General features: G+C 40.7%; 1 protein-coding gene and 1 pseudogene across 1 annotated transcript in view; both read left to right on the forward strand.

Moving 5' to 3' along the window:
- The window catches only part of RNF130 (ring finger protein 130), a 151217-nt gene that overhangs the window by 120795 nt on the left and 18588 nt on the right, over positions 1–11834 (forward strand). The gene's annotated exons all lie outside the window — the stretch shown is intronic.
- Positions 4024–11834, forward strand: part of LOC108523357 (dnaJ homolog subfamily B member 6-like) — a 13528-nt pseudogene continuing 5717 nt past the window's right edge.

The following is an 11834-nucleotide window of genomic DNA, read 5'->3' on the forward strand; positions in this document are numbered from 1 at the left end:
TTTTTTTGAGACGGAGTCTCGCTCTGTCGCCTGGGCTGGAGTGCAGTGGCCGGTTCTCAGCTCACCGCGAGCTCCGCCTCCCGGGTTTATGCCATTCTCCTGCCTCAGCATCGGAGTAGCTGGGACTACAGGCGCCCGCCACCTCGCCTGGCTAGTTTTTTGTATTTTTCAGTAGAGACGAGGTTTCACCGTGTTAGCCAGGATGGTCTCGATCTCCTGACCTCGTGATCCGCCCGTCTGGGCCTCCCAAAGTACTGGGATTACAGGCTTGAGCCACCGCCCCCGGCCTACATTGCCATTTCTTAAGCAGCATAAGCTCTTAAATCAGTCAACAGTGTTGCAACTCAGGAATTTTAATCGCTGTTAAATATATTTTGCAGTTTAATCATAGCTGCCACCTAAGTTACTTATGAGAATACAAGACTGAAAAATAACTTGGCTTTGGGTTCAGCTTTACCTGGATTCTAGTTTTAGCTTTATGATCTTGAGTAAGTTATTTTATCTCTCTGAGCCTCACCTTTTCTGTGTATGAAATAATGACACATCTATCTTGCAGGCAGGTTGTTGTGAAATTATACATAAGTGTTATGCCTTTTCCTCTTTATCCCCTTTTTCTTCTACTTTGAAATTGTTTTAAATTGTTTTTCTGAATAACTAATAAGTGCACATGGCAAAAAATAAAAATAGTAAAAAAGGTTGGAAGGTAGAAAGTCCATGTCAGGCTCTCCCTGACCCCAGTGTCCCAGACCTCGCCTGGCAGCCTCTGTTGCCTGTGCCTTGTATGTACACTTTCAAAGAGATTTTGTGTCTGTATGAGCATATGCTTTCACACACATCCCCAACAAAATCTCTCCCACACATAGTCACAAAACCAGTCACCTACTGGTCAGTGACCTGTCCATTTTCCTTTAGCCCAAAGGAAGACTTTTTTTTTTTTTTTGGATACAGTGTCTCACTCTGTCACCAGGCTGGAGTGTAGTGACGCGATCTCAGCTCACTGCAACCTCCGCCTTTCTGGTTGAAGCTATTCTCCTACCTCAGCCTACTGAGTGGCTTGGACTACAGGCACGTGCCACCATGCCCAGCTAATTTTTGTGTTTTTAGTAGAGACGTTGTTTCACCATGTTGGCCAGGATGGTCTCGATCTCTTGACCTCGTGATCCGTCCCCCTCGGCCTCTCAAATTGCTGGGATTACAGGCCTGAGCCACCACACCCGTTGAGGCTCTTCTGTCAAACAAAAAGTCCTATCTTATATCCACAGGAAAGAGTTACACATAACTGGAAATATGTCATCCATAACAGCAAATTAGCAGAGGATGCTCTAAGAAAAATGACATCTCTGAAGAAAATATCACATCTTTGAAGTCCAAAAGTCTCAGAAAGGGACTTCATGAATATGCTCTAATGATTACAGTTTAAACAGCTAAGACTTAGGCTTTCAGTCTTCTTAGTAACCTGAAAATTTTCTCCTAAATGGCTTTACTGTATAGAATTATGTTCTCTTTTTGCATCCACATCAACAATTCCCTATAAAGTGTCTAAAATTCTCTCTTACTCAAGCTTGCAATTTCAAGGCTTAGATGGGCTTCCACTTGCTATTTTCTAAAACTTAATCCAAAAACAGTACTGAAATTTGAGGCTAAGAACATATAATACTATAGATTTTCCAAAAAGAATATGTGGACCCTATATTCTTTTTTTCCAAAATTTGGAGATTTTTCCATATCAGTGCATACATATCTGTCTGCCTCAGTCTCTTTAATATTGATAAATGCATTGTATATTGAATCAGTCCTCCACTGATGAGTATTTCAGTTATTTAAAATCTTTTAGTCTTCATTAAGGCCATCTAACTACCATAACTGATGGGACAGAAATAACACCTGGTGGTTAATTTTCAGCTTCTTCATTGTTTCTTGATGCCAGCACCCTCTTTATTTCATACTGAGATGTTTCCAAGTTAAACCTATTTGGACACAAATTAGTGACTAATTAGTATACATCTACTCAATTCAATTTAATGGAGTATTTATTGGCATGATGTGAAGAAACTGAAATAAACTACATCAGAGTTGTGCCCATGGGGAGTTTATGGTCTTACTGAGAAAGAAAGACATATAAAACAGCAAATAGGATAACAGATATAATCAGGTTCTTATGTTTTACAGAGACTTGCAGAATGTACTGCTGTATTTCATTTTTTAAATTCCGTTAATCAGTTTCAGTATTCTAAGTCTAGATGGGACTTCAAGCCACATTAAGGAAACTCTGAGCCACAGGTAATAAGTTTATCAGGTTTCTCTTTCTGGTAATGTCAGACTAGCTTGTTGTGGTGCAACCATCATATCAAGAAGAACTAGAAATACGGAAAAAGTATTTTTAAAACATTTTATGTTAAGAAATTAAAGAGCTGTCAGTGCGGTGATGACTTGAGGAGCAAAGATCCTAGAGAAAGGGAGGTACAGAGATGTGAATCCAGTATTCAACACTACTTTTTTTCTTGTGGCGTCTACCAATTCATAAGCAGTGACTGAGAAGTGACCAGAAAATGATGGCCAAAAGACGGAGAGAGAAGGAAAGCTCAAGTAGTCTTATTGGGCTTGGGAGATGAAACTTGGAATTCATGGCCCACCAAGCAGAACGAACCCTGAAAAGCATCCCAGGCCTTCCACTGGGATCCCCAGAGGGCCACAGCCTGGAACGGGATCCCCAGAGGGCCACAGCCTGGAACGGGAGGCTGAACCAGAATTTGACTCATCTCAAAGACAGAAGCCCAACTTTGAATCTGTTCAATCTCTAATTAGATTAAAGTGATATGCCCATATTCTAAAAGTGGTATGCCACTTCCAGAGGCAGTGGGAAGTCCTCTGGAGGAAGGTCACCATCAGCAACATCAGATCATCTCTGTTTCTCGTATACACTGTCCAGCAATCCATTAAAAACCAAACAAACAAAAAAGGCATGCCAGGAGATAAGACCAAATGACCAAAAGGAAAAAAAAACAAAACAAAACAAAAAAAAACAAAGAAATAGATCCACAAGAAATCTAACTATTCGAAATACAAGAACAGACTTTTAAAATAATTAAGTATGTTCAGAGAACCAATGACAAATAACTGGAAATAACAAAGAATCAAAAGGAAATAAGAAGACTGAAAAATATATTAATTGAAAGGAAGAACTCAATAGAGGGTTTAACAGCAACTTAAACACAGCTAAGAGAGGATTCATGAACTGGCATGCAGGTCAGGAGAGACTATCTGAGCTGAAGCAAAAAAATGAGAAGAAAAATACAGAAAAAGGCATGAATCTTTAGATGATGAAAAAATATACATGAAATTCAAGTCGTAGAAGGAGAGAAGACAGAGAATGAGGCAGAAGCAGTATTTGAAGAGATAATGACACAGTTTTTCAAACCTGACAAAAGACATCAAACTACAGATTAAAGAAGTACTGGGAACACCAAGCAGAGTAAAAGAAAACCACACCAAGATATATCCCAGTCAATTAAGCATAGAAAAAAGGCAGAGAGAAAGATACTTTATCTCAATTTTTAAATTTTTTAAACTTGAAATGAAATTCACATAACATAAAAGTAACCATTTGAAAGTGAACAATTTGGGCCTGGTGCAGTGGCTCATGCCTGCAATCCCAGCACTTTGGGAGGCCAAGGCGGGTGAATCGTGAGGTCAGGAGTTCAAGACCAACCTGGCAAAGGAGACCAGCCTGGCCAACATGGTGAAACCCCATCTCTACTGAAAATACAAAAATTATTTGGTCGTGGTGCCGGGCACCTGTAATCCCAGCTACTCATTACGCTGAGGTAGGAGAATCGCTTGACCCCGGGAGGCGGAGGTCGCAGTGAGCCGAGATCGCGCCATTGCACTCCAGCCTGGGCGACAGAGCGAGACTCCGACTCAAAAAAAAAAAAAGAAAAGGAAATGAACAGTTCAGGAAAGTGAGGAGCCACTGCCAATGCCACCACCTGCACCCTTGCCCATTCCAACCGTCTGTTAAGCACGATGGTCACTGCGAAGGTCCAGGTGTGCAGACATGCCTGGCCTGAGGATGTTAAAAAGGCATGTTGGAGAGTGGCACTGATGTGGCACCCAGATAAAAATCCTGAGACTAAAGAAGCAGCAGAGAGAAAATTCAGATGAATAGTGGAGGCGTATGAGGCGCTGCTGTCTGATGCTAAAACAACAATTACAACAACAAAAGGGACGTTTATGATAAAGAAGGATTAGACAGAGGAGGAGGGGGTGGAGTGCATTTTGGCGTCCGTTTGCGTTTGTAACTTAGATGATGTCTTCGGGGAATTTTTTGGTGACAAGGACCCATTTTCATTCAACTTCTTTGAAGACCCATTTGAGGACTTTTTTGGGAATCAAAGGGGTCACCAAGGGAGTGAGTCATTTTTCTCCGCTTTCAGTGGATTTCTGTCTTTTGAAAGTGGATTTTCTTCTTTTGATGAAGATTTTCTTCATTTGGATCACTAGGTCACAGGGCCTCACTTCATTCTCTTCCACGTCATTTGTGGTAGTGGAATGGCAACTTCAAATCTATATCAACTTCTACTAGAAATGGTTTACGGCAGAAACATCACTAAAAAGAGAGTTGTTGAGAATGGTGGAGAAAGGGTAGAAATGGGAGAAGACGGCCAGTGGTAAGGAGCAGCTGCTGCGCTTGGGTGCAAAGTCATTCAATGTGTGCATCGAACAATGTTCAGCTACAGAAGCACCACCTGAGGGTTAACAGGAACATTTTTTTGAATATTTCAAATGAACTCAACTGTTGGTAGAATTGTACCTAAAGTATTGATAGACAACTCACAGAGCCCGTAGTTGTCATGAACTTTTGAGTTTATTGTTAGGACCACATAATAGGACCATTTTTTTCTGTCTTTAAAGTTGTTATAAATCTCTATATGCACTTTTATTTATTATTTATTTATTTATTTATTTATTTTTGAGACGGAGTCTTGCTCTGTATCCCAGGCTGGAGTGCAGTCGCGTGATTTCAGCTCACTGCAACCTCTGCCTCCTGAGTTCACGTGATTCTCCTGCCTCTGCCTCCCAAGCAGCTGGGACTAACCATGCCCGGCTAATTTTTGTATTTTTAGTAGAGACGGGGGTCTCACCATGTTGGCCAGGCTGGTCTTGAACTCCTGACCTCAGGTGATCTGCCCACCTCAGCCTCCCAAAGTGTTGGGATTATAGACGTGAGCTGCCGCGCCTGGCCTTTGTATGCACTTTTGATCCTTGACTCTTTAGTGGCAGGACAAGATTGTGCCCTAACACCAGCATGACTCTGCTTTTCCATTTTGTCTGAAATGTGAGCCACGTAGTGTCAGCCTGCTGTGAAGTTAATATTGCCAGGGTGAGTCTTCTACAGAAATAATTTCAATTTTTTCAGTATTTAGTAGTGAAAGGTATTAATGCAATAATGATAACACATTTCTGGTTTAATATAAATTAAGGATGTTTTCTAAGTGTGCATGAATGCTGGCAACTTAATTTTGACAATTATTTAAATATATAATGTTAAGCTTAGGTTTTAAAGTATAAAGCTGGTAAACTAGGTCTCTGTCATTTGCCTAAAAACAGAAGAGAAATGAGAATGTGTTTGGTGAAAATAAATGAAGAAGTGAACAATTCAGTGACATTTAGCATATTCACAATGGTGTGTAACCACCACCCTCGCATATTCACAATGGTGTGTAACCACCACCCTCGCATATTCACAATGGTGTGTAACCACTACCCTTTCTAGCTCCATAGCTTTTCATCACCCCAAAAAGAAACCCCCTACTCAGTAAGCAGTTGCTCCCCATTCTGCATCCCCCCAGCCCCCGACAACTACCAATCCGTGTTCTTTCCCCACGATATACCTATTCTGGTACTTCACATAAATTGAATCATGCAAAATATGTGACCTTTTGTGTTTGGCCTCTTTTACTTACCATAATGTTTTCAAGATTCATTGAAAGGGCCGGGTGCGGTGGTGACTCGTGCCTGTGATCCCAGTACTTTGAGAGACCTAGGAGGGTGTATTGCTTGAGCACAGGAGTTCAAGACTAGCCTGGGCAATGTGGCAAAACCCCATCTCTACAAAAAATACAAAAATTAGCCAGGCGTGGTGCCGCATATCTGTAGTCCCAGCTACTCTGGAGGCTGAGGCAGGCGGATCACTTGAGCCCGGGAGTCGGGGGTTACAGAGCCATGATCAGGCCACTGTACTCCAGCCTAGGTGACAGAGTGAGACCCTCTCTGTCTCTCTTTCTCTCTCTCTCCATCTCTCTCTCTCTCACACACACACATACACACACACACACACACACACACATGCAGATTCATTGAAAGCATATATCAACACTTCATTTTTTGTGTGACTGAATAATAGTGCATTAATGTATGTCTACACCACAGTTTGTTCATCTCCTCATCCACTGATGGACATTTGGGCTGTTTCCACCTTTTAACCGTTATGAACAATACTGCCATGAACGTTGGTTTGCAAGAATCTGTTTGCATCCTTGTTTTCAGTTCTTTGGGTTACATACCTGGCAGTGGAATTGCTGGGTCATAGAATTCTATTTTAACCTTTTGAGGAACTGCCAAACGCTTTTCCACAATGGCTAAAACATTTTACATTCCTGCCAACAATGTACAAGGGTTCTGATTTCTCTGCCTCCTCGCCAACACTTGTTATCCCCCTTCCTTGTTTAAAATTATAGCCATTTCTAACGAGTGTGAATGGCATCTCATTATGGTTTTGATTTGCGTTTCCCTAATGACTAGTGAAGCTGAGCATCTTTTTACATGCGTCAAGTCAGTCGCTCATATATCTTCTTTGGAGAAATGTAATTTAAGTCATTTGCGCATTTTTTAATCAGGTTGTCTTTTTGCTGTTGAGTTGTAAGAGTTTCTTTATACATTCCAGATACTAGGCCCTTATCAGATATGTGATCTACAAATGTTTTCTCCATTCTACAAGTTGTCTATTCATTTTCTTGATAGCTTTTTTTTTTTTTTTTTTGAGACAGAGTCTCGCTCTGTCGCCCGGACTGGAGTGCAGTGGCCAGATCTCAGCTCACTGCAAGCTCCGCCTCCCGGGTTTACACCATTCTCCTGCCTCAGCCTCCCGAGTAGCTGGGACTACAGGCACCCGCCACCTTGCCCGGCTAGTTTTTTGTATTTTTTTTTATAGTAGAGACGGGGTTTCACCATGTTAGCCAAGATGGTCTCGGTCTCCTGACCTTGTGATCCGCCCGTCTCGGCCTCCCAAAGTGCTGGGATTACAGGCTTGCGCCACCACGCCCGGCCGATAGCATCTTTCAAAGCACAAGTCTTTCATTTTGATAATATCCAATTTGTCTGTTTTTTTCTTTGGTTGCTTATGCTTTAGGTGTCAAAGCTAAGAAACCATTGACCAATTGGTGGTCACAAAAACTTCCATCTGTTTTATAATTTTAGAACTCACATTTAGATATTTGATCCATTTTGAGTTAATATTTTTGTATGGTGTGAAGTAGGGGTCAAACTCCATTTTTTTGCATGTGGATATCCAGTTTTCTCAATACCATTTCTTGAAGAGACTGTTCTTTCCCGCATTGAGTGGTCTTGGAACCCTTGGCCATAGATGTATCAGTTTATTTCTGGACTCTCAATTTTACTCCATTAATCTGTATGTCTGTGTTGATGGCAGTACCATGCTGTCTTGTTTACTATAATTTTATGGTAGTCTTAGAATTGGGAAGTTTGAATCTTCCAGCTTTCTTTTTCCTTTTTCAATAAAGAAATGCTTTACTTTAAAGTAGCAATGAAAGGCTGACAATTGGTATCTTGACAGAAACCAGAAAATAGTAAAGTATTGGGAGGAAAAATATCTGCCAACCTAAACATCTAGTGGGGAAAGCCCTTGAAAATAAAGTTGACTAGGTTGACAATAAAGTTGGCTAAGTGTCGTGGTTCACACCTGTAATCCCAGCACTTTGGGAGGCTAAGAGAGGAGCATCACTTGAGCTCAGGAGTTCAAGACAAGCCTGGGCAACATGGTGAGACCCCATCTCTACAAAAAATTAAAATAGAAAATATTAGCCCGGCATGGGTCCCAGCAGTTTGGGAGTCTGAGGCGGAAGGATCACTTGAGCTCAGGAGTTCAAGACCAGTCGGGCAACATAGCAAGACCCCCATCTCTACAAAAAATTTTTAAAAATTATCTGGGTGTGGTAGCACACACCTGTAGTCCCAGCTGCTCAGAGGCTGAGGCCTCAGATAGCTTGAGCCCAGGAGGTCAAGGCTGCAGTGAGCCATGATCATGCCTCTGTACTCCAGCCTGGGTGACAGAGCGAGATCCAGTCTCAAAATAAAATAAGAGAAAAGAAGATGAAATAAGACATTTTACAGCAAACAGAAATAGTAAGTGCTAGTTCTTCAGGCAGAAGGAAGAGGATTCCAGATGGAAACACAGAGATGCAGCAAGAATAAAGAGCGGAAAGGAAACACAAGTGGGTAACCTAAGTGATGCTCGATGTGTGAGACACTAACACTCATCTCGTGTGGAGATCACTTGACATCAATTGCACAAAAGATGGGAGGGATAAACGAGGTAAAACTGCTCTAACATACTTGCATTGTCCAGGAATGGGTAAAAGTACTCATTTGTATTAGATTTTTTTTTTTTTTTTTTTGAGACGGAGTCTTGCTCTGTCGCCCAGGCTGGAGTGCAGTGGCCGGATCTCAGCTCACTGCAAGCTCCGCCTCCCGGGTTCACGCCATTCTCCTGCCTCAGCCTCCCGAGTAGCTAGGACTACAGGCACCCGCCATCTCGCCCGGCTAGTTTTTTGTATTTTTTAGTAGAGACGGGGTTTCACCGTGTAGACCAGGATGGTCTCAATCTCCTGACCTCGTGATCCACCCATCTCAGCCTCCCAAAGTGCTGGGATTACAGGCTTGAGCCATCGCGCCCGGCCTGTATTAGATTTTAACAAATCAAGGATACATGTCATAATCCAGGGTAACAACTATAAAAATAGTAAAATGATCTCTAGGCTAGCATGGCCACTAAAAGCATTGTAAAGTAATATATAATACACTAATAGAGAGAAAACTATAATAACAAAAACTCATCCAAAAGAAGAGGAAAAAACTTACAGGAGAGGAGTATAGGACCAGTGGGACAAACAGAAAATAGGTAATGTAATTATGGATTTAAGTCCCAACATCTTAGTAATGAGTAGAAATGGATAATTAAATACTCAAAGATAGATTTAAAATTTATACACACACACACACACACACATGTGTTGACATATCTTTAATGAAAAGAAACAGAAATGTTGAAAGTAAGATGATAGAAAATAAAATGAAAGTAAAATGATAGAGCATGAGACAGATGCTCCCCAGGGATCTAGAAGATTTGAACATCACAGTTAACAGACAAGATGTAATTAACATATAATTAACAGACAAGATGTAATTAACATATATATATATAGCCCTCCTCAACTACAGGGTATATATTTTTTTCAAGTGCACATAGATTATTTACTAAGATAGACTATAGGCTGGATGATAAATTTCAACAAATATGTAAGGATTGAAATCTGTACAGAGTATTTTTTCTGACCAGCGGAATTAAGTTATAAATCAATAAAAAAAAGATAATTAGAATGATCCCCAAAAGTTTGAAATTAAACAATATACTTCCAAAAGAAAAACTCATGAATCAAAGAAGAAATCGCAGTGGAAATTATTTTTAAATGTTTCACTGAATGCTCATAGAAGTATGACATATCAAAACGTATGTAATGCAGCTAAAGCCATGTTAGAGAGAAAGCTGCAACCTTAAATCTAGAAAGCCTAGTGAAAACTTCTAAGCATTTCTCTCAAAGAACAACAAACTAAATCAAAGGAAGGAAATAAAGATCTTACATAAATTCAGTGGAAAAACAAATATACAATAGAAAAAAAATCAATCAAGCCAAGCATGGTGGCTCACACCTGTAATCCTGGAATTACATGACCCAGGAGGCTGAGGCCTGAGGATCACATTAAGCCAGGAGCTTGAGACCGGCTTGGGCAACATAGCACGAAAAATCTCTACAAGAATAAAAATAAAGTAGCCGGATGTGGCCGGATGTGGTGGCGGGCAGCTATAGGCCGGCTACTTGGGAGGCTGAGGCAGCAGGATCACTCGAACCCGTAAATTCTCAGTGAGCTGTGATTATCTCGCCACTGCACTCCAGCCTGGGCAACAGAGTCAGACCCCGTCTCAAAAATAAAAAATAAAAAAAAAAAGGAAACAAGAAAGAAAAAAATCAACCAAACACAAAGTTGTTCCTTTAAAACAACTAATCAAATTAACAGGTTTCTGCTGGTCAAGAAAGAAGATCCAAATGACCATTATCACGAATGAAAAAGAGACATCACTGCAAAGCCTACAGACATTAAAAATAATCATAAGGTACAAAGACATAGAGTGTTGAGGAGCGATTACCAGGGGGTTCTTTAATGGGTGTAGAGTTTCAGATTTGCAAGATGAAAAAGTTCTGAAGATTTGTTTCACAATTATGTGAATATATTTACCACTACTGAACCGTATACTTTAAAATGACAGAGCTCTCTCCACCATCTTTCCACGCCGCCACGCTGCTGTTCGTGAATGTGGAGGCTGATGCTCTCAAGCGTATCCGCAGTGCCTAAAGGAGAAGCCAACACCAGGTTCTTATTCGGCCGTGCTGCGGAGTCATCATTCGGTTTCTAACGGTGATGATGAAGCATGATTCCGTTGGCAAATTTGAAACCTGATAATCACAGAACTGGGAACATTGTTGTGAACTTCACAGGCCAGTTGAACAAGTGTTCAGTAGTCAGCCCCAACTTTGATGTACAGCTCAAAGATCTAGAAAAAATGGCAGAACAATCTGCTCCCATTCTGACAGCTTGGATTCATTTAACTAACATCCTCAGCTGGCAACATGGACCATGAAGAAGCAAGACAAAAACACACAGGTGGGAAAATTCTGGGATTCTTTATCTAGCAATGTAATACATACTTAAAATTAAAATGCCTCTTAGGTGAATCGCTTGAGCCTAAGAGTTCGAGACCAGTCAGGGCAACATGGTGAAACTCAGTCTCTACAAAAAATAGAAAAAAGTAGCCCGGCATGGTGGAGCATGCCTGTGGTCTCAACTACTCGGGAGGCTGAGGCAGGAGAATCACCTGAGACCAGGAAGTCAAGACTGCAGTGAGCCGTGATTGCACCACTGCACTCCAGCCTGGGCAACAGAGGAGATCATCTCTCAAAAAAAAAAAGGTTTTAAATTACATTAAAAGTAAAATGCTTCAATGGACAAAACCAAAACAAATAATTAGAATGGTTGAGATGGCAAATTTTATATGCTTTTTGCCACACACATGCACACACAAATGGGGTTATGAGAACATTGTTAGTAAATTCTGAAAATGACGATTTTCAAAAATACAAAGTACCAAAATTGATGCAGGAAGAAATAGAAACCCAAATTCTCCTACGTCTAGGTAATAAATTGAATCCACAGTTTAAATACTTCCTCAGAGAAAAACTCTAGGCCTAGATGATTTCATTGGTGAATTCTTTATAATTTTTAAGGGAAAAAGTAGCACCAGTCTTCCACAAATTTGTCCTGAGACTAGAAAAACAGGAAAACTTCCCAAGTCCTTCTGCACATCTTGTAAATCTGAAACTCTGTGCCCATTGAAGAACCCCCAGTAATCGCTCCTCTACACTCTGTTTCTTTGTACCTTATGATTATTTTTTTTTTTTTTTTTTTTTTTTTTTTTTTTTTTT

This window comes from Rhinopithecus bieti, unplaced genomic scaffold (assembly GCF_001698545.2).
Source record: "Rhinopithecus bieti isolate Rb0 unplaced genomic scaffold, ASM169854v2 scaffold_73501, whole genome shotgun sequence".
In the NCBI taxonomy this organism is placed as follows: Eukaryota; Metazoa; Chordata; class Mammalia; order Primates; family Cercopithecidae; genus Rhinopithecus; species Rhinopithecus bieti.